The sequence below is a fragment of the Tachysurus vachellii genome, chromosome 4 (assembly GCF_030014155.1).
Source record: "Tachysurus vachellii isolate PV-2020 chromosome 4, HZAU_Pvac_v1, whole genome shotgun sequence".
NCBI lineage: Eukaryota > Metazoa > Chordata > Actinopteri > Siluriformes > Bagridae > Tachysurus > Tachysurus vachellii.
The window spans coordinates 22,026,387-22,049,642 of NC_083463.1; the positions used below are offsets into that span (position 1 = coordinate 22,026,387).

Genomic DNA, 23,256 nt, shown 5'->3' on the forward strand with positions numbered 1-23,256 from the left:
ATTAGCTCTTGGTTTTTGCCTTCAGTTTCATATGTGAAGACTGCATTTGTTGTTAAAAAAGGGATATGCCAGGCTGAAGATCAGAAAGCCATTTTGAAGCTGAGAATAGAGGGGAAATCAATCAGAGGCACTGCACAAACAAGTGAGCATCGCCAATACTAAAATTTGGAAGGTCCTGAAAAAGAAAAAAGAAAAAAAAAAAAAAAGCACTGATGTACTGAGCAACAGACACTGAACAGGCTGCTGAGAAAAAAACTGATGACAAATTTTGGGAGAGCTGAAGAAAATTGACAAAAGGAAAACTGAAAAACAGTCACCAAGCTCTACCAGACGAGATTGAAGGTCATACCACCAGATTTAAACCGCTCATTATCAGTAAGACTTAAAAGTCAAATACTTCACAAGAAAAATAATGATTCGACAAGAAACAAGGATTTACAAGGAAATATAGATAGGTCATTCTCTGAAAAGGCCAAAGTGTGAAGGAAGAAAGGATCTACTCATGATCGGCTCGTCTGTGAAACATGGTGTTGGTAGTGTCATGGCTTGGGCTTCCGTGGCTGCTTCTGGAACAATCTCACTAATCTTTACTGATGATGTAACTCATGATGTTGGAAGCAGAATGGATTCAGTGGGAGGAACTGCATTATGCCGCAGAGCAATGACCCAAACACACTGTTAACACCGCAAAGGACTTCAGGGGGGAAAGGTGGAGGGTTTCAGAAGTCAATCACTAAACCTTAGCCCAATTGAGCAGTATTTCAGCTCTTTAAGTTTAGACTGAATGGAGAAACTCCCCAAAACAAACAACAACTGAAAGAGGCTGAGGTATAATGCCAGGAAAAACATCAAAAAAAAAAAAAATCAACAATCTTGTCAATGAGATATACATCTTGCTGTGCAATAGATTCATTTGTCACTCTTGGTTATATATATATGAATAAAAATTTAATCAATAAATAAAAGATTTTTGCTTTGTTGCACTATTCCGACCAAACTCCAAGGGAATGTTGTGCATGAAAATCCCAGATAAATCCCAGCATTTATGGAAACACCCAAACCAGCATGTCAGGAACCAACAGTCATGCCACAAACTGCTGCCGTTCATCTGCGTGATTGGCTGATTAGATAATTGCAAGAATTTATCCAAATCAGGTAAACAGTGTAAGAACTACAGCACTGTATATATGTAAAACCCCACCTCACCCCACCTTCACGGTCCCAACATTAAACAATTCAAATGTCATTTTTAATACTTGGTTGTGAGCCCAATGCATTGCTCAAATGAAATCCGGTCAGGTGATTGACTTGGCATTTACCAAACACTCCACTCCCTTACCTTAAAATAATAAATGAATAAATAAATAAATAAATATTCTTGTGTTGATTTTAAGGCATGCTTCTGGTTGACTAATGAGTTTAAAAGAATTTGGCAGAATCTGTGAAAACAACATGGACCTAATCACTTCAGAATTCTTCTTTCTTCAGCAGTCACATCGCCAACATGTTCAGTTGCATAAACCAATCATGCTCACACCATGAGAAGAGTTGGTATTCTTACCTTCTCTGTAATCCCCTCTTCTCATTATTCTGGTGCAAATGCATCTCATATGTAAATATAATGTTGTTCCATAACTGTATACTTACTTTTTTTTTTTTTTTTTTTTTTGTCAAAGGTTCTGACCTTTCTTTTGCAAGTCTTACCAGTGATTTGCATCTTTTGGTAAAAATTCTGAATTTACTCAGCCGAAGTCTTCTGTTGATTGTCGACCTCGTCACAGATCTCGATCTGGCCAGCTCTTGTGAAAGAGTATTTCTTCAGCAGAGAAATAATTCTTTTGCAATCATCATAGTCGTTTTCAGTGTTCTTCTGGGCCTTTTGGTGTGAGCTCACCAGTACGAAATAATTCATGCTTGGCCATGGAACAGCTGAGCAGCCAATTGTCTAATTACTACCCACTCTTTAAAAAGGGACTCTGAAGGATCAGGATGTCCTTAATTGAATATTAACAGCATTTTGGAAGACATAGAACAAGAACTTGTGTGTGTTTGTGTTTGTCTGAAGGTCATATACAGTAAAAGTGTTTACAGTACACAAACGTTTTTAAGCCTAGTTCGGGAATATGGTGTATTCTCAGCATCACTGTTTGTTTACGGCATGTTTACACACCACACAGGACACGTTCCAGTACGACAGGGGTCAAGAACATAGCTCGTGGGCTACAACAAGGCAACAAACAACGAAAACTAAATTCTGATGGCAGCCTGTACGAGACGAAGAAAAGAGACTTGTTGTTTTATTTAGCTAGGGAAGCTGGAAGAAGACTTTCTGAAGTGATATGTGAAAACGATCCGTCTGATTTCAGTAGTTTATCACAGTAGTGCAGACCTTGCGTGCAGACGCAATCTTGGAGAGGGTATTTTAAGGGCAACTGGTAGCATATTTCAAAGGTATATTGACTGAGTGTTACTACTTGTAACGTGCATAAACAACCCGCACAATTAAAGCATCAGACGCTTACTTTTCTCTGAATTCAGCATCCGAATAGATTGTTGTCACTGGGTTCTTCTCCCTAAAGAAGACAGGGAAATTGGGGAAAGACGAGAGGAAAGAAAAGTGAAGAGTTTTGAACACTGCTCTGCCTGCAGTAACACATTTCAATAAATGCTTTGTGCTAATTAAGCATCTACTCCGATAGCTTCATCTTCAGACAATCAAATCGACTTCGCGTCGCGAAAGGATCGGAAGGGAGGGCGAAGGAGAGTTAGAGCGAGAGAGGTCACTTTGAACCAGTTGTTCATTAATGCTACATTAACCCGGTTCCTCTGAGCGTCTCTTTTGCTCCTTGTTTAAAATATCTGGTGGTACATATTTAGCATCTTGGAGAGGGCCAAAATTCCCTTGATTAAACAAATAATAGCACATTCAAGAAAACTGTAATTGAGTTCAAATTGATTCGTGCCAGTGCTCTAATTGCATTTAAACACTCTTTGTCCCTAACCCTAGATTCCTGGCTTCTTAATTACTGGGCCCTCTGAACACCAATCCCTGCGGTGCCAAAATGGGAAAATATAAATAGTGTAAGCTTTATGGTATGTCGTGAAAATGACCTATAAACTTTTTTTTGTATTCACTGAAAAAAAATGAAACTCCAGCAGACAAAAATGGGTGGAGGGTGAGGAGTGGCTCTGGCTCATGTGCTAAACACTACATATTAGCCCTATCCTCCATGGACACAGTGCTGTCACTCAATCTCCTGACTCCTCTATTACTCTACTCAACGTTGGGGGGGAAACATGAGAGGCGAGGAAGACAGAAATGTGTTTCCTGAACAAGAGGTGAAAGAGGTGGAGGAAAGAAAAGAAAAGAGAAAAAAAAAAAAAAAAAAAAAAAAAAGCACATCCTGGCTGGAGGAATAGCCGCCATTGGTGTCTTTCTTGCCGAGGCAGCAAAAGCTTCAAGAGAGAACGGCGTCTGCCAATTCAAACAGTGCACTGTGTGTGTGTGTGTGTGTGTGTGTGTGTGTGTGTGTGTGTCTGAGGTGGTCTTCCTGAGGGCTCGTTGCAGCTGGAGCTCTGTGAATAAAGGTAACGAAGGAAAGACAGCGCTACTGTAAACTGTGGGGTTTCCCCTCCCTGGTAATCTTTCAGTAGGACGTTCCGAATCAAACAGCAGAATCGACTCCACCTAAAAAATACCCCGCATTGTTATTTCCATCCAAACCTTCCAGTGCGATACAAAAGACCACCAAAAAAAAAAATTACTTGGAAAGAGGGCAGCTCTTCTTTTTTTGAGGGAAGTTTGTGACCATGCCAAACAAAATGCCAGGAGAGCGGCGATGACATTCAGCGGTGGTTTGAAAATACGAGCCGTTCAAAGGCGATTAGACTCTTTATATTATTGTTAAGAGTGTGACACTGAAGAGGAAACCAGAACAATCAATTCAACCAAGTTTTTTTTTCCCTCTTCCTTCCTCCCCCATCTCTCTTGCTCTCGCTGAATTTAGAAACACTAATTAGTTTTGCTCTCATAAACCCAACCTGAAAATGGCCAATTAGATAGTGTGAAGTGGGAAACGTGCTGAAAAAACATACGCATGAAGGGGGAAAGAAAGAAAAAGAGAAAAGACATCATCCTTCAATTACGGTATCGAAGTCACTTCGACGAAAGATGGAAAAAAAGAAAAAAGAAGAAGAAGAAGAGAAAAAAAAAGTCGTTTCACACTCTTTCCAAAGTGAACATATGTTGTGACCGCGTTCAAAGGCAAAGCATGAAATGAGTAGAGACCACGAGAGCACATGGATACTGAAATGGCAGGGTGTAAATGAACTGAGATCATAAAACTACATCTGTACTAGATGGCAGTGAAGTCTCTCGGGTGTGTTGAGGTCAGTCATGCTAACACAGCCACCTGGCTAACCATGGCAGCACCTGGGCCTTGCCGTGCCATAACATACTGTAGCTCTTACCGGCACTTCCTGTTGTCCAGTTAAGCCGGTCTATCATGAGACACCATATTTTAAGGCGAACGTCTCCAAAAGAACAAGTCTTATTTGCTACTTGTACATCTAAAACTAGGCAGTTTTTCTTTTTTTTTTTTTATATACGAAGGCAGGTCTTTATTTTCTTGCCAGGATTTGATGCTTCCACGCTGTGAAGTGTCGTATGAAATTAATGACAAAATTGCGCAAAATTGTCTTCCGGAATTTTTTTCCTCCCTTGGAGATGCCCTGGTCCAGTCTTTCATCAGTGTCAATGGGAAGACTGATGATCTGTCAGAATCTTGTTACCCCCCGCACCTTTTCCAGCTCTGGCCAGCTTCTGGCCAAAGTGGCTAAAATTAAAAAAATAAATAAATAAATACAGGCAGCATTTACCGGACATAAATTCTCAGATGTCGGGGGTCGGTGCCAACGTCCTTGCTGCCGATGGTAGAGAGGCCAGCAAAGTTCATGCTGACTGCAGCTTGCACCAGCGCTGAACATCTGCTCATGAATGAGAGCACTGCCCGCTTAGGAAGGGAGGAAGGGAAAGGGAAAAGAAAAAAGAGAGGAAAAAAAAAAAAGTGCTACAGAGCACCGGTGATGAAAAATTCTACGCTCTCTTTTGCCTGGCGTGCTTGTTTTGCCGCTATTCTCCCGAGTGCTACCCTGTAGAATTGCGTTAGGAGAAGTTTCAAGCGTCGATCTGACAGAACAGCTGGCACCAAACAAGGATCTGGTGCCCATGGTGAGCTCTGGGGACTTTCATGTGGAGATCAGTACACTCATTCTCATGCACTTGTTTTGTCCTTGAAGAAGGTTTAGTCAGAAGAGGAGGAGGAGGAGGAGGAGGAGGAAGAGGAGGCAGTTAAAATACTACACAGGTAAAAAGGTCAAAGAGGCAACTACAACGCGTTTAACAAACGTATCCAGATGCAGTGGACCACAAACTCCGTTTAAAATGACAGTGCCAGAATGAAAGAGAGTAAAGTATTCGTTCTAGCTCATTACTTCAGCCTGGTTCTCTTACATGTGCAACAGTGGTTGTTCTCAGTGTAAAAAAAAAAATAAAAAGATAAGATGATCAATCCCTGCAGCTATTGCAGTTATTTTATTTACTTATTAAATATACTTACTTGTTTTCCCTGGAAATGAACTAACAAGTCACTTAAATCACAATGACCCTCAGCAGACTAATGCATCATGCATGCAACCTGCCTTATTCAATACAATTCCATTTTAATGAACGTGGCCAGCTTGTTTAATACGTGACCAGCTGTTCCTGAACAAAAAACATTCACTCCTACTACTCGTGTTCAATATACACCTCTAATTGACCTGTATCACTTTATTAGTGAGATCAGTCACTGATGTTAAGGTTGAGAAGACCTGGGGAAATGTTGGCATTCCAGTTCATCCTAAAGGTGATCAGAGGGGTTGAGTTCAGGGATTTGTGCAGGACACTCAAGTTTCTCTACTCTAATCTTGGCAAACTAAGGTCTCATGAAGATGTTTTGTGTACAGGAGTGTGGTCATGCTGGAACATAATTGTGTGTTCCTTCCAAAAAAGAGGGGAAAGACATTCTACAGTATATAACTGTGGGCTACTAACATGGTCACAACAGTTTGGGGGAAACTGATGCTCAGGTGTCCACATACCTTTGGCCATTATGTGTATTTTCAAACTTTGTTTCAAACTATTTTCAAAACAAATTTTCAAAAATAAATAAATAAATAAATAAAAAAATCAGAAGAAAGGGCTCCAGAACCCAAGCTATCATAACTAGACCTGGATCCAAACCTGTTGTAAGCACATATGCTCCACTTTTTTAAACAGTACAAGAAGCAATCCTAACACTAACCTGCCTGCTTCCATCCACTTGGCATTTTGTACGTAAAATGGTGCAAATTATGACATCACCCTTAAAATAAAATAAAAAAAAAAAAGAAAAAAAAAAGAAAATTCATATAATATTTTGCTTTATCCTTTGGATCAAAGTAATAGCTACAGTGGGCAGCTCCGATACTGGTGCTGTGCACAGCTACAGTAAGTGTCATTCTTCCCAGAACTAGTGTTTGTAGTTAAGGGTCGCTTCAGTGCAGTTGTGAGTTCACGGTTTGCCTTCTTCGGGCATGTTCCTCAATATTTCTATTTTTAATAATACAGTATTATATGAATTAATTCCGCCGGTTACAGAAGACGCATGAAAAGAGTGTCCGAAATACAGCCAGAGTGAGTGATTTTCAGCTACTGTGCTGAGAGCTTGTTGCAGTGTGCAGACATTATGGATACCAAAACAGAAAATTGTGTTGCCGGTGTTTTTTTGTGCCTTTCAGTCTTTCGTTATGACGCATCACATTCTCTGTGGAGTCTACGAAATAAGCGGTCTTTCTCACGTAAACCTGTTCCGTATCGGTAGAAAAGTATGGGCAAAGCTTATACCTAAAAAGGAGAATTACAACCGACCTTAATTCCACCTATTACTAATGCACAAGTATACTGAAAGTGAAAAATGAACAGGCTTTGTATTTGTAACAGCAAAGAATCTGCCATTAAGCAAACTAAGAAGCAGAACCTGGGTGTGTCATTCAGAATTCTCCACAGTTATGTTTATCAAGGTTTTTTTTTTTTTTTTTTTAATGTGCCCAACTAGAGTCGGCGAGCACAATAGTGAGTTACTGCCTGATCATAACAAGCTCTGCTTCTCTTTATTGTCTAACTGAATATTTACATAAATTCAGTGTACCGTTACATTTACAGCAGAGTGCGGCCGGTTCTGTTGGAGTGCGGCGGCGTTATGAGTAATAGCGCATATTTAAGGAAGTGGTGACTTAGAAATAAACGATTACCTCATATTCAGCAATTTCACTTCTGTCTTGGGCCAAAATAGGATCATTTCATTAAAGCATCAACATTTGGGTTTGGTACAGTAAACTGTGGCAAATGAGGAACAGAAGCTAGAAGTCTAGTCTCGAGATATACGTACAGATAACGGCATGTTTCATATAAGAGGTTGCAGACATTGTGATAGACTCCAGTCCCATCCAGGCTCTGGCTTCACCACAATCCTGAGTGGAAGAAGATGGTTATTGAGGATGAATGAATCAGCAAATATTGCAGACATTACCAAAAGCTAGAGTAGAAAGTTGGCATGTGTATATTTCCCTCCTGAGAGGCTGAGAAAGGAAGCGAAGTGACGTTCAGCCAAATGTTGAGATGCGTCGATGCTATCTCTGAAATACCCAGTGAAATTCTTTTTACCATTTTCCTTCCTCGTGGTATCAGTTTCAAAGTTATTTAGGAAAAAAACACACACACACACAAACCAACACACACACACACAAACCAACACACACACACACAAACCAACACACACACACAATCCAACACACACAAACCAAAAAAAAAAAAAACTAAACAAAACCCAACACAGCAAATAGCTAACATCTACCAGCTCCATTCATGAGACACACTTTAATATAAAAGCACGTGGCAGACAATATAGCCACTTGATTAAAAGTTTAATAAACCGCATTTCACACACAGAGCGGAATCCTATCTTATTAATACAACTAAATGTGTCAGCATACTGTTAAAAAAAAAGAATAAATTTAAACGAAACTAAAGCAATAGCCTTGGTAAATATGACTGCTTACTTTTAGCACAAGCATTGTTGACACTTAATGTAATTTCATTGAGGACACAGGAATGAAAGCACGGCAGGGGTAATAATAAACGCCTAATGAGAATTTTCTCTTCCTGTAGTCCTTGCTGAGATAGCCGTAACGCCAGTCTCCCCTTTTTCTTGAATAAAATACTTGTTACAGTTATTAAAGATGAATCTCATCAGAGGCTTAATTACAAAATAATTTGTTACTAAACACGAGGCTTTTGATAGCTACAAATTAAATTTCTCTTGAAAAATATGCTTTGAGATGAAGACCATTATTTCGTATAAATATTGATGTGTGTTTGTGGCCTTGAAAGACTAAAACATCTAAAAAGACTTTTAAAAGAAAAAAAGAAAAAAAAAAGGCAGTTTATCAGTTACGGGTAAATAAAATAAAGTAAAGAAATAAATGAACTAACAAATAAAATAAATAAATAAATAAATAAATAAATAAATAAAAAGCAGTTTATCAGTTACGGGTAAATAAAATAAAGTAAAGAAATAAATGAACTAATAAATAAAAGAAATAAATAAAAGAAAAAACAAGCAGTTTATCAGTTACAGGTAAATAAAATGGAAAAAAAAAAAACTAAAATAAATAAAAATAAATAAATAAATGAACTAATAAATAAAATCTGCATTCTAATGTGCAACATTTTTCGATCTTAAACTCTTAAGAAAGCTCGCATCATTAAGAGTTGGCTCCTACACAGGCTTATGCTTAATAGTTTCCTGTTTAGATGAAGGAAGCAAAGAACAAAACTGTGTAAGAGCTTTGATGTGTTTGCTGCGTCGTTTTTGTGTTTCTGTCTCTAAACCCTGTCTGGGGCCTCTTTCACATAATACGTACATCTTTGCGTCTTTTTTTTTTTTTAAACCAATGGTGTGGAAATTTGCACACCTGTTTGCTCTGACCATGTCTTTCAGTCTCGTTGGTACGCACGCACACGTGGACGGTAGAGAGGAAATGCTTTATTAAGATCCTCCAGCCATAAAGAACATGGGGTTGACTAATCGGCTGCATTACCGTCTGAGAGCCCGAGTTATTTAGACCCAATAATGCGCTAACACATTGTTGAGAGTGGAGGGCACAGAAGTTATCTCCACCGTAATAACATCACTGCGAGGTCTGATGTTGTTTAGATCAATAAAGACCCATTACAAGAACAGGCTTCAACACAGATAAGCGGGCCTTGCTGCAATGATCTAACACTCCAGCATCGGAGAAGCATCGTCTATTAAATAAAGAGGTAGAGAGAAGACAACTCATAAGCGATGTTAGTTAAAATAGGCGAAAGTGCTTTTCTGTTTTAAAAAAAAACCAAAAAAAAAAACCTGTAAGCCATTTCAATCGTATTGGTTATTGTGGTTAGCTTCGGTGCTTAAGCAGGGTGGGAACTGGGATGGCTTGACCCAGATACCCAGAGGCACTGGGGCTCGCAGTGTAAGACTGTGTGTATAAGGGTAGCGTGTTATGTGTACCAACTACAGTGACATAGCACATTTTCTTTCTTTCTTTCTTTCTTTCTTCATCCAAGGTGACGGGTTTACATTAAATGTATACAGAAATGCACATATTGGTTGACTTGCATCGCAAAAAAAAACAAAACAACAACAACAAAAAAAAAAAAAAAAAAAAAAAAAAAAAAAAACCACATACACACAAATAGCAGCACAATATGAACACATATCCATGTCTGCCTAAGATCTAGGCCATAAAAGCTAATACGCAAGCTTCTTTGCCCCCTCCCTTCAGAACCATGACAACACAAACAAACAAACACACTCAGATACACACACCCTTCCTCTAATCGCACACAATCATTGCGAAAGACAAGATATTCTTTCACTCGCCAAACTGAATTCCGACTCGTACCGAGTTGTGGTGTGAGACGACACATTCGTAAACAACAATGCTACCTTCAGAAGGAAAAACAATTTAGGTTTTAATCTGTACAAAGAGTTTTGTATTGGTGGAGTTCTGTTTGTGTTGTGTTTGCTCTCCATGTTGTGGGTTTTTTTTTTTAACTCCAATAAACTTATTTTGTCTGGTCAAGGGACAGGAAGTGGTGTAGAGAAAATGTTACTTGTGCGTGTGTACGCATGTGCCTGTGTGTGTGAGTGTGCGTGTGTGAGCACTGAAACACAATGTACTTTCTCTGGTGAACACATGCCTTCTTGATGCAAATGCGGCCTCGGGACTGCAGCTCTAACAGACACTACTTCACTAAACCACAGGAAAGACTGCTCTGATGTTACCTCCGACACCTCGTGCTCTGAGATAAGAACAAAGAGAGAAAAGTCCCTCCTTGGGGGTTTCGCTGCTGAGCACTTCAGAACGGCCGCAAGTGACGGTCAGTACAGAGACAAAGTCTTTTCACATGGCTCGGTGGTAACTCGGTCTTTCCTGCTCGATAACTCTATGCAGCGTTGTAGTATTTTCTAAATATCAAGCTTCTGATATGCCAGGGGGGTTTTTGTGTGTAAAAGTGACATCGAGACACCACCCCACCTCTCCCTCCCCCCATCCCACATGAGCTCATAGATGATAACATGAAACATGATAACATGAAATCATGAACTGTTTATCACGAGTTCATTTAATCTAGTCAAAGTATATGTATTACATATATAAAGTGTGTATGCGCACACACACACACACACACACACACACACACACACACACACACACACACACACATATACATACATATATATGACAGACAGACATATAGGGTGATAGATAGATAGATAGATAGATAGATAGATAGATAGATAGATAGATAGATAGATAGATAGATAGATAGACATGGTAAGATAGATAGATAGATAGATAGATAGATAGATAGATAGATAGATAGATAGATAGATAGATAGATAGATAGATATGGTAAGATAGATAGATAGATAGAAAGATAGATAGATAGATAGATAGATAGATAGACATGGTAAGATAGATAGATATGGTAAGATAGATAGATAGATAGAAAGATAGATAGATATGGTAAGATAGATAGATAGATAGAAAGATAGATAGATAGATAGACATGGTAAGATAGATAGATAGATAGATAGATAGATAGATAGATAGATAGATAGATAGATAGATAGACATGGTAAGATAGATAGATAGATAGATAGATAGATAGATAGATAGATAGATAGATAGACATGGTAAGATAGATAGATAGATAGATAGATAGATAGATAGATAGATAGATAGATAGATAGATAGATAGACATGGTAAGATAGATAGATAGATAGATAGATAGATAGATAGATAGATAGATAGATAGATAGATAGATAGATAGATAGACATGGTAAGATAGATAGATAGATAGATAGATAGATAGATAGATAGATAGATAGATATGGTAAGATAGATAGATAGATAGATAGATAGATAGATAGATAGATAGATAGATAGATATGGTAAGATAGATAGATAGATATGGTAAGATAGATAGATAGATAGATAGATAGATAGATAGATAGATAGATAGATAGATAGATATGGTAAGATAGATAGATAGATAGATAGATAGATAGATATGGTAAGATAGATAGATAGATAGATAGATAGATAGATAGATAGATAGATAGATAGATAGATATACATACAGGGTAAGATAGATAGATAGATAGATAGATATGGTAAGATAGATAGATAGATAGATAGATAGATAGATAGATAGATAGATAGATAGATAGATAGATAGATATGGTAAGATAGATAGATAGATATGGTAAGATAGATAGATAGATAGATAGATAGATAGATAGATAGATAGATAGATAGATAGATAGATAGATAGATAGATATGGTAAGATAGATAGATAGATAGATAGATAGATAGATAGATAGATAGATAGATAGATAGATAGATAGATAGATAGGGTAAGATAGATAGATAGATAGATAGATAGATAGATAGATAGATAGATAGATATGGTAAGATAGATAGATAGATAGATAGATAGATAGATAGATAGATAGATAGATAGATAGATAGATAGATAGATAGATAGATAGATAGATCAATCTCAGGTAGAATTACTGTGAGAACACAGGATCACAAGGGCACTTTAAGACACTAGCAGTCTCTGCAGAATGTGGCATCACCAACCTGCCCACATATTGATCCAGGCAACCAGAATGAGCTTTTTTGACGCCCTGAGGGAACCGCCGGAAACTCCTCTGAATTTGTCTGAGCCTGATGCTGCTAGACCTTAATGCTTGGCAGCGCAGACAGAGCGGCAGTAACCCGAGAGCTACAGGCCCCAAATGAAAGCTGCATGAAGGTGATGATAGTGAATAATATCTCCGCAAAAGATGATCACACGGTGACAGTTTTACCGAACGATAAATAAATGGAGCTAAAAAGGGAAAAGCGGGAGACAGAGTGTCGGCAGGCATCGGGGAGACGGGCAGAAGAGCTGCCGCAAGCTGAAAGCGAAAGCATAAATAAAGGCAGGCACGTCTTTTTACCTTCCTCAATTATCCGTCTTTTGACACGCAAGCTGAGCACATTGTAATTAACATGGAGAGAGATAATGGGGTCTCGAGCCAATGATCAATCTGGCACATATATTATCTGCCTCTTTTACCCAGCCTTGTTCACATTATTTTTAAAAGGAGGGGAGGAAAGAAATCCAGTTGCAGGCTGCCGCTTTTAAAATCCCAGCACTGATCTGCTTCACCGCTTCATCGACGGAGCCTGTTCTTTTTCAGTATAAATACAGACAAGATGATTGCAACATGTTTCCTTTTAAAACCAAAAATCTCGAAATTTAATGAGGGTGAAAGATACTAGAACAGTACAGTGGAGAAAGAAATAGGGTCAGAGTCATACATACTCACAAATAAGTGACCTTTATTAAGGCCAGGTCTGCATAATTTCCTCAAGCAATGGGCTTCTTTTTATAAATCCAAACTGGATGGTGTGTATGTGTGTGTGTGTGTGTGTGTGTGTATATGTGTGGGGGGGGCATGTGGATTGGTTGCATCTGTACTTTGATGATATTTGGCAGTCCACGGTCAAAGATCTGTATTAAAATGTTCACTCCTGGTCTCCGAAAGTAGAAGAAAAAAAAAAAAAATTCATTCTCTCTCTGTTTCTCTTTTGAAATTCCTCCAGCTGAATACAATTTCGGCCTAAATCTATTCATTACAAATTTCTACAAAATGCACAATACGCATTAAACATTACAGACAATATGCATCGCTGGACCGTGAACTCGTTAACCGGCGCAATAAGTGCCAACAATCACCGTCGTGCTGCATTCAAAAGAACACTTACAAATAAGGAAACAGGAATTTTTAACTGAGTCAGAAAGTCTACAAAGTTCACAAGGCATCAGCTGATTCCAGTCAGGTTTCAATAAAAATCTACATATTCATTGAGGCCCAAAATTCTGACACTAAACCTTGGTGGTAAAATTCTGAACGTTCTAAAAGCAAACAAGGAAATGTTTTTCTTCACTGTACAATATCGAAAATATTGCAAAACCGGTAGCTTACTATTAAATGTACACGAATGTGACACTGAGCACGTTAACTGCTTTGTACAAAAGGTCAGATTGTCCATGAGTCTAATCCGTTCTACTGATACATATGTACTCAGGGCTGTCAAGTGTCACGCATTGATAGTGACAGTCACGCATTGATAGTGACAGTCACGCATTTCGGTCTTTTGTCACGCTCTCCCACCACACATTGTATTTCTCACGCAGAAAAACTTACTGTATCATATATTTAATATGCCGCAGCACCTAAAATGTATCTGTCCGCACCGCTAGTCTCTATGGAACAGGCAGGAATCAAGCGTGTCTCACCTGGAGTTCTTAGTCGAGCCTGCCACTTATCAGCCAATCAAAAAAAGAGGCTACACAATAGCCAATCAGAAAATAGCACTATTGTATCTGGGTAAGATTTAATGCAACAACCGATAAAAAAAAAGCAAATCCTGGAATTGTTCACCGTAATCCTCGTTCACCCACAGAGAAAACCACTGGAGCTACGAGAATCACTTTGAGCATAGAGTAAGTCATGATCTCCTGTTTTAATGTTACAACAAATTCACAACTTGTTTGACACAAACAATGACATTTTGACCGCTGTTAGAGAAAGTTTCCAGATAATCAGCATCAGTTTTTCATTAGTGTCTGTAACTTAGACAACAGTTTTACAGCCTGTTCACTGATAACACCTGCTCAGCACAAGCAGTCTAGGCCAGTGGTTCTCAAACTGGGGGCCCTGAGATGGTGCCAGAAAACATCTGAGTAATAGAGGCCCCTGGTTCCTTTTTTCAAAGGTGACTGGATTGAACCAATTTGGGAGGCTATCAAAGATCGTAGCCTTGGTTTTAGTGCTTCCACATTCTAATGCTGATGCCCAGAGGGTATTTTGATGGTCGGTTTGAACAAAACCTCAACATGAAACAGCTTGTCTCTAGACGGGACATTGTCCTCAATCGTGACCCTAAAAATGTCTGGGCTTAAGCTGAACTGTTTTAAATGGGAGCAACATTACAAATGATAAAGGAGTCCAAAAAGGCAACAAAAACTTACAATAAACATCCATCCATCCATCCATCCATCCATCCATCCATCCATCCATCCATCCATCCATCCATCCATCCATCCATCCATCCATCCATCCATCCATCCATCCATCCATCCATCCATCCATCCATCCATCCATCCATCCATCCATCCATCCATCCATCCATCCATCCATCCATCCCTCCCTCCCTCCCTCCCTCCCTCCCTCCCTCCCTCCCTCCCTCCCTCCCTCACTCACTCACTCACTCACTCACTCACTCACTCACTCACTCACTCACTCACTCACTCACTCACTCACTCTCTCACTCACTCTCTCACTCTCACTCTCACTCTCACACACACACACGTTTGGAGATGTCACTCTTGCCTGTCTTCAAAACAGGCACACTGATGGATTTGAGCTAAAATGGACCATAAGGATTTGCACAAACTTCACGCCAGCTCGAATGCACACGCGCATTAAAGCAAAAAAAAGGGAACAAACCAAATACTAAGTCACATGTCTATATTTCAAAGATTTTACTTTTCAGTCATGTGGTTGCTGCTATCATCAATTGTTTTCAACTAAAAAAAAAAAAAAAAATAGCAAACAGAAGCTTGTTCTTTAGCCATAACGGACATTTTGGATTCCACTGCATACATTTAAAAAAGTATAAAATTGAACAAAATGGTATAAAAAAGTACTGTAACAGTTGTCTAAATATCTATAGAATACAATTTAATACAGTGTATTTCTTAACACATATGGTACCTAAATATTATACCTGGGCCATTTAAAAAAAAATAAAGATAAATAAAAATAAAAACAAGGCCAAAACTAGGTAGTGTGGAAGTGTTAAAGCATCCTTAGTTAAAATGGGTGCATTCTTAAATCAACCCAAATGTCAAATCTTTAGTGTTAAATCCAAGCCTAATGGATTAGTTATAAAAGTTAACTAGTTATAAAAGCAGTTATAAAAGTGCGGCATGAATAAAAAGTAGAGCCTACGTCTCACTGCCTTCTTCGGCTTCATTACGGTCATTAACCTTATATACACACGGACGGCGCATTTTATAGTCACTAGAAAAATGCCGTCTTTGTCTTTAGAGCTCTGAGCAGTTACTGAGAATGAAGCAGGTTAACAAACGCAGATTCTCCGTATTTATCTAATCTAATATACTAAAGGTTTCAAATCAAGTTTGGAGATGTTTCCACGCTATATGAAAACATTCGACCTATTCACGCTCAGCATAAACATAAACGCTTTGATTAAATCCTTTAATAAAACTCACTGGCCTAAACAGTACTCATGGGCCAGTTCCACAAACACCATTTTTCTTTACGTTCATGTTGCCAAAAATCTTTCAGACATACCGTACGTTTGCTGCATTTCTGCCGTTTTATTGAATTTACTGCACAAACGTTCTTATACCAAAATCGCAAACTTGCGCAATTGCACGCAAAACAACAATTGTATAAAACACAGCAGTGTTATTTCCCCTTATCTGCTCTGACCAGTGACGACAGATGTTTCACCGCGTGATCTCGCCAGAGGTGCGGCGAGTCTCCAGATGTAAAAACAGTGCTGGAAAGCTGAGCTGGGACCCAAAACGTTTTCGTGGTTGTAAGAAAAGGCAAATTTGTACTAAACAAATATTTAACATTATGGCCTGAATATTTAACTCCTAACTACGACACAAAAGACGAGTAAACGTCAAAGCTCGCCAGTGACACTTGAGAGTGTTAATCACAACCGTTTTTCACCCGCATGTGGCTTGTGTGTTTCTATCAGCTGAAGAACAGAAGCATTGTCACGACTAATTATTTAACCAGCTGTTAATATCGCTTTGTTTCCTTTTAACTTTGAGAGGACGCACTGAGCTCTTGGCACATTAGCATGATTAAAGTTTGATATTAAATAGCAGTTATTTTTGCTCAGGATTTAGACAGTACAAATGTGCCAGAATGCGTTCTGTAATTCAAAATGCAGACAAGCCGGGATTGGATTAGAACGCGAACGGTGAAGCATGAGCAAAATTCTCTGTTTAAATCAGTTAAACTGTAACATGGCTTCCAAATGGAATCAGGATATACGTCCACCCACAGAGTGAGACACGCCTGTACCCACACCCACGAGCCACTTCTGTCTCTCTGCCCTGTTTCCACTCCACTCCCAATCTCTGTGACCTGCACTAACCTGGCTCCCTCGTCACTGTTGTTCAGGCAGGAAGCACTGTTGAGTGACCGCTGGCAGGACCGGCCCAGACTCAGACCTGTACCACAATACAGGCCAGCACCCTGAACTTCAACACACATACACCGTTATACCCAATAAAACCTGCAGCAAGGGAAAGCAGGGGTGTATATAGGGTGGCATCCTGTGTGAAATTTCACTGTAAATAAATACTGTTTTTCTCTCTTTTTAACAACTCTCTCTACTTCCGTCATCTGCCACTTCCAGGTCCCCGCAATCACCTTTAAGTCTAAACAGGAAAGTGTGTGCGTGTGTGTGGAAACACCAGTATTAATTTGCTGTTCACTGCAAGTTTTTGTTGTTTCCTCCTACGCACGCGCACACACAAACACACACACACAGTGGCACACACGCATACACACACAGTCAGCTGTCCAAGACCTCATCCAGATCCTGTGTACTTTTCCTGACACCGTTCTGTTTGCAACATCGGCCCGTCGTCACTGAAACTGGAAGCCACAGTTCGATGTTCTTAATGCTTTTAATATTTCACAGAGCAATTGAAACTAGTGACATGTCATTAAGACATACTTGCATAATGTAACTTTCATTCACCGTGCAATGTTTCTGGCTCACATATTCATGTAAGGACTGACGATCTGAACGTGTTCTCTAGTAAGAAGGCGCCAATGCAAATAAAAATAATAAACTCACCCTGATCTGGAATCAATTCTTTAATATTTGAACTTATTTTAGTAAATGAAATGAATCAGGTGCCTGCTAAATATTCTATATACATCTAGAAATACAGGAGTCATGTCTTCTTAAAACAAAACGAATTAGTGCACTGCAGTAATTAACTACTGAGGATGAGACGGAGATAAAAAGAAAAACAGCATCCTGACGAAACTCTGAGCCCTTGAGTGGCACGGGTTACGGATCGGGTGCTGGAGGAGAGACCCGGTCAGGTTACTAATCTGATGGTATATGGAGTGGTGCAGTAGGCTACTGTGGTAAACTGGGGCTAAGTGAGTGATATATTTCCAGTCAAACGGTTGTGAGCCTGCATAGCAAACTGTGTACCAAACAGCACGTGAGAGCTGGCTCTAAGAAAAGGGCAAAATACACACGTTTTAATCCCAAGGCTAGTCAGATGTCAACTGTAGGCCTCCTGTTAATTCATGGCATGAATAAGCGACTAAAGGCTTCGACATGCTCAAAGTGTTTCAACACCATGCAGCATTTCAGAGCATAGACGATTACATAATTAGATCAACCATGAGCATGAAATTCACAGCCAAGGCCACCGACACCTTCTTTCCATCACATGGGAACCAAATTGATTACAAAACGACTGTAGCGATGAAGTAGGGTGGGAAGCGAAAGCAGTGCTCGCATAGTCAGACAGGTCACTACCCAGGTCAAATTCTGATAACTTGGTGGTGGTTAAACTTTTCATTTTTTTCAGTACGTTACATTCCAGCTTCGCACCCAAATTGACCTCAGTATTTTGCACAGTGACTCCCTTACACACAGGTATTGTGTAATTAAAGGTCATATGTATATGAGTGAGGATGTTACATACGTTTTCATCTGATACAGCCGACTCTTACGAAACAGCCGGCATTTGCTAATGGCTAAGTCTTTGTAGCATTTTTGTGCTCAGGGAGAAACGCATGCAGACGTGCCAACTAACAGGAAAGAAAGGGATGGTGCAATACTAACAGCTTGAACAATAAACCTGCAGAACCTTATTGATTTACAAAGGTTTATTAGAGTATAAACTTTATATAACTGTGACTGAATGAAAACAAAAACCTACCCAGTCTTCAGTCTTTTACAGTGTTGTGCTAGTTACTAAGAAATAGTAACTAGTTACAGTTACTAGTTACTTCATTCAAAAAGTAACTCAATTACTTTGCTGATTATTTACACCAAAAAGTAACGCGTTACTGTTAAAAGTAACTTTTTTAAAGAAATAATGAGCATATTTTCACTTTGAGAAACTCGTCTTGCTCTCGCCTTGACTCGCCATTACTGCCGCACATACGTGAATAAACGGAAACACGCCCACAGTGCGGCGTCATCGTGTTTACAGTGGTCGGCATCCACCAATCCTACAATGCGTCGCTGCTGTAAGCAGGTTAGGCTGTAGGCTACACTTCAGCCAAAATGTATTAATTTAAAAAAAGTTACAGACAAACGCACCAAATGGTAACGGTAACGGAGTTACTTTATTTAAAAAGTAACGCGTTAGAGTATTAGTTACTGTCAAAAGTAACTGCGTTACAGTAACGCGTTGCTGCCCAACACTAGTCTCTTATTTTAGATGATGATAAACTGACTGAAAATGTACTATTACAGAAGGAACTGATCACCACTAAGTTTTAACGATCAACAGAATGCTGGTCCTCAGAGTCATTAGGGAGAGAACATGAGTGTAAAAGACCTCCAATTAAAAGTCTGTAGTATTTTTCATCAGTCGAACACCACAGTTCCGTTGACTTTCTACTGGCAGACAGAGAATATATTCCCAAATGTGTATTTCACATCCTGCGTCCTTTTTATATATAATATATAATCTCAAAATATATTTGTAGAGCGCTTTTAACGATAGACGTCATCAAAAAAGCAGAACCGAGATTTATTTTTAGATCCATTTAGATAGATTTCGAATATCTGAACAATGAATGTAGTTTTCAGTTGTCTCTTTAAGCAAAGGGTGAAATGCCATAAAAGCTATGGCTGACCCATAGATGTTGGCAACTCTGAAAGGATTGTGGTATTATAATTTTATGGGAGGGAAAGTGACGTGATTAGCTTGGGCCTTTGTTTGGTTTTTATTCGGTTAATCAAGCGGATGTGTGACTCCCTTCCTTTCCCTACACAGCCCTCATCTCTGGTGATTCCAGTTCAGCCTCTGCTGTGTGCAAAGATCCTTTATGCAAGATATGTACTAGTGAGAAAGAGGAGCCTGGAGCATAACCGCTGGCCAAATGCAACCTCAGCACTTGAAACAGGGAGAGAGCGCATGTGTGAGAGAAAGAGAAAGGAGATAAAGTGCTTGGCTGAAGCTCCTCCTCATTGGCATAGATCAATGATTCATGCTACTTGCCCACCACAAGCCTGCGTGTGAGGCGTTAATTGTAGTGACCACTACTGTAACCAGCGAGTATACTATTCCTCTCTTCTCTTCTGCTGTGCTCTCCTTCCTCTATCCTTTAGCACATAGATATATACACTAGATGTCATTGGAACGAATGCGTCAACTGAGCCACCATCTTGGTACAGGGGACCCCCTCCTCTTAATGCATTAGCGTCAATGTAGGCAAAGAAATAAAATCACCATAAATCATCACGAATGCCATTTTCTAGTTTTTTTTTTTGGTCGTTCCAAAGGTTAGACATCTATTTATCATTAAGTCCAGAGAAAATTTAAGGTTTTGATATTAAGATAATCTACTTTTTCACAATATAGTGCATAGTGCTAGTAGGTGTAAGTTTATTAGTTACATTCTTCCACTTGAGTTAACTTTAAATGAACAATCACTACTCACCTTATAGCCTACTGCATGTAATACTGCTACAATGGTGTGACTATACATGTTCATTTAAACATTTAACTTGTATTGGTTTATTAAATATGATACACAAAGCAAATCAAGCAAGGTGGAAGCAAATCACAAATTTGAGAACATAATATGAAAGTTAGATAGTTGAGGTGCCAAAGACCGTTCAATCTTTTATTTAGTCTTTTCCCGCAATATTTTTGCCACATTAAATAAGTCAAGTCACATAAACCAAAAAAACCCACAAAGTTTGACTTTGAGGCTGAATTTGTGTGTTACATTGCCAGCCTAACTGGTGACATCCTTCCAGAACTGTCAGATGAGTTAACCTTAAAAAAAAAGTGTTTAGTTTCCCTGCAACTTGTCCATGACTGACGTCTCTGTTTGGCACTTGGGAATCTACAAACAGATTCAGATTCTGATTATTTTATTTAATGCCATGTCAGCAATCAAAAGCTATTTTCATGGCAAAAATTCAATTACAAAAACACATATAAATACAATAAAAACAAAACAAATATAAACAGCAAGTCATATTATACATATTTTTATTAACATAAGATAAAAAAAATCCAAACCCTTTTCAGACATAATGTCATTAAATATGTCCTTAAGTGAAGTAACTGTATAAAAGAGTGTTCTGCTTGTGTTAAGTCCAGGACAATCTAATAAAATATGTTTGACAGATAAGGGAATCTTACAGAACATACATAAAGTTGGGTCTTTTCACCTTTAAGCAAAAAAAGCATGGGTCAATTTTTAATTTCCTTATTAAGAGCTTCGGAATCTACAAACATTGTCTGTTTTCCTAACTGTCACAAACTAATGAGTAACTAGCATGGATTAGCTGTGGTCGTTAACCAAAGACTAAAACAAACCAACGGAACAAGAAATATAATTTCCTAACGTTCAGTATCATAAAACACATTCTCACTTGTGAACCGTAATCCCTTGCTGTCTGGTTTTAAGTTTTCTTTCATTTGAACAACCAAATGCAGCACAGAAGTCCGGCATCGTCCATGCATTTGAGGTAAAGGAGCACCGTACAAAGATGGCGGCGGTTTTGACGCATTTTTAGGACCCCAATGCGACATCTAGTGTATATATCTATGCCTTTAGCACAAGTCTGAGGTCACCTGTGGTGCCACCAAACAGCATGTCACGTACAACGCAATTCATTAAAGCGTCGTTCTAACAAACGTTATTCTTATATAGTATATATAGCGTTGTTTAGTACAAAGCAACAGAATTATTTTTTCCGCAATTTTTGTTTCTTACTATAATTAACTGCCGGTCTAAAAAATAAGGTTTTGTAGAAATGCACTATTACCACACACTTTTATGGAGATCATTGGCAAGAGATGGAGGGATGAGTCTGGAGAGAGTGCAGACAGATTCTTGAATTTAAGGTCTGGAATTTAATTGCCCATGGATTCCATTACCTCAGCGCAAATGTCACTGTCGCCTCTCTGTTGGCTGTGTGTGTGTGTGTGTGAGAGAGAGTGTGTGTCGGTAGCATTGAGCCAAAACAGTGCAGAAAAATTACACACAAATTCACTCTCTCTCTCACACACACACACAATCACACACACACACTCTCTCTGTCTCTCTCTCACACACACACACGCGCTCTCTTGCTCACACACACACACACACGCACACACAGACTCACTCTCTCTCGCTCACACACTCTCTCTCTCGCTCGCTCACACACACTCTCTCTCTCGCTCGCTCACACACACTCTCTCTCTCGCTCGCTCACACACACTCTCTCTCTCGCTCGCTCACACACACACACTCTCTCTCTCGCTCGCTCACACACACTCTCTCTCGCTCGCTCACACACACTCGCTCTCTCGCTCGCTCACACACACTCTCTCGCTCGCTCACACACACTCTCTCGCACGCTCACACACACTCTCTCGCACGCTCACACACACTCTCTCTCTCGCTCGCTCACACACACACTCGCTCTCTCACTCTCACAGATAAACACACACATACACAATGGGAAAAACAAGGGAGATGCATAAAACAGGGGACTGAAGTGACAGCATTGGTTTGGCATCTCCTACAAAAGTCAGTTCATCTCTACTGACATGCATTTTTAATTATATAACAAGAACTATGTTCAAGTCGCCCTGTTGCAATGAAACCTGTTCTCGCACAGCCGCACCAGTCATTTAAATCTATTAAAGGTGATGCGTCCACATTCTACACATTGCTATACACACTGCTCTAGGGTCTAAAAATACTTTAGAAAAAGTCTTTCGAACTTTAATTATAGGTCAAGAAATATTTTTTTTTCTACTGTGTTCTTCAGTCTCTTAAATATCCAAAAGATCTCTTCATGAAAAAGTCTAACGGTGAAATACCTTCATCAGATGTTTCGAAAAGTCTCACATTTCATTCTTCCAATCAAATTTCACCACTGCACTGTGAGGGGTTGAACATCAAAGAGCTGAAATAGAGAGCATAAAGAAAAGAGAGAGAGAGAGAGAGAGAGAGAGAGAGAGAGAGAGAGAGATGCAAATTAACATCAGCAAATTACAAACAGGAACAGATACCGTGCTATAAAGGTGGGGAGCGTCCCTTCAATTTATACAACCCACATAAACATGTTTGACTCAAACAGTGAGGGAAAAAACACAAAAACGTGATGAAATCAAACCACAAATGTTGATTTGAACTGTGACAAACTAATTCCAGAAGTTCTCAGAACGACCTAAATGCATCTTAACTCGTGTCAACATTCTCCTAAGAGCAAGCACTTTAGACTTTAGAGATATTTATC

General features: G+C 39.2%; 1 protein-coding gene across 7 annotated transcripts in view; it reads right to left on the reverse strand.

Annotated features, from left to right (window-relative positions):
- Positions 1-23,256, reverse strand: part of foxp1b (forkhead box P1b) — a 167,031-nt gene that overhangs the window by 130,006 nt on the left and 13,769 nt on the right. For 6 of the 7 annotated variants that reach the window (XM_060868362.1, XM_060868357.1, XM_060868366.1 and 3 more), the window contains exon 3: positions 22,838-22,923. The exons of the other annotated variant lie outside the window; for it this stretch is intronic. The gene's annotated coding sequence lies outside the window, so the exon portion shown is untranslated. The remainder of the gene's footprint in view (positions 1-22,837; positions 22,924-23,256) is intronic. 7 annotated transcript variants of the gene reach the window in all.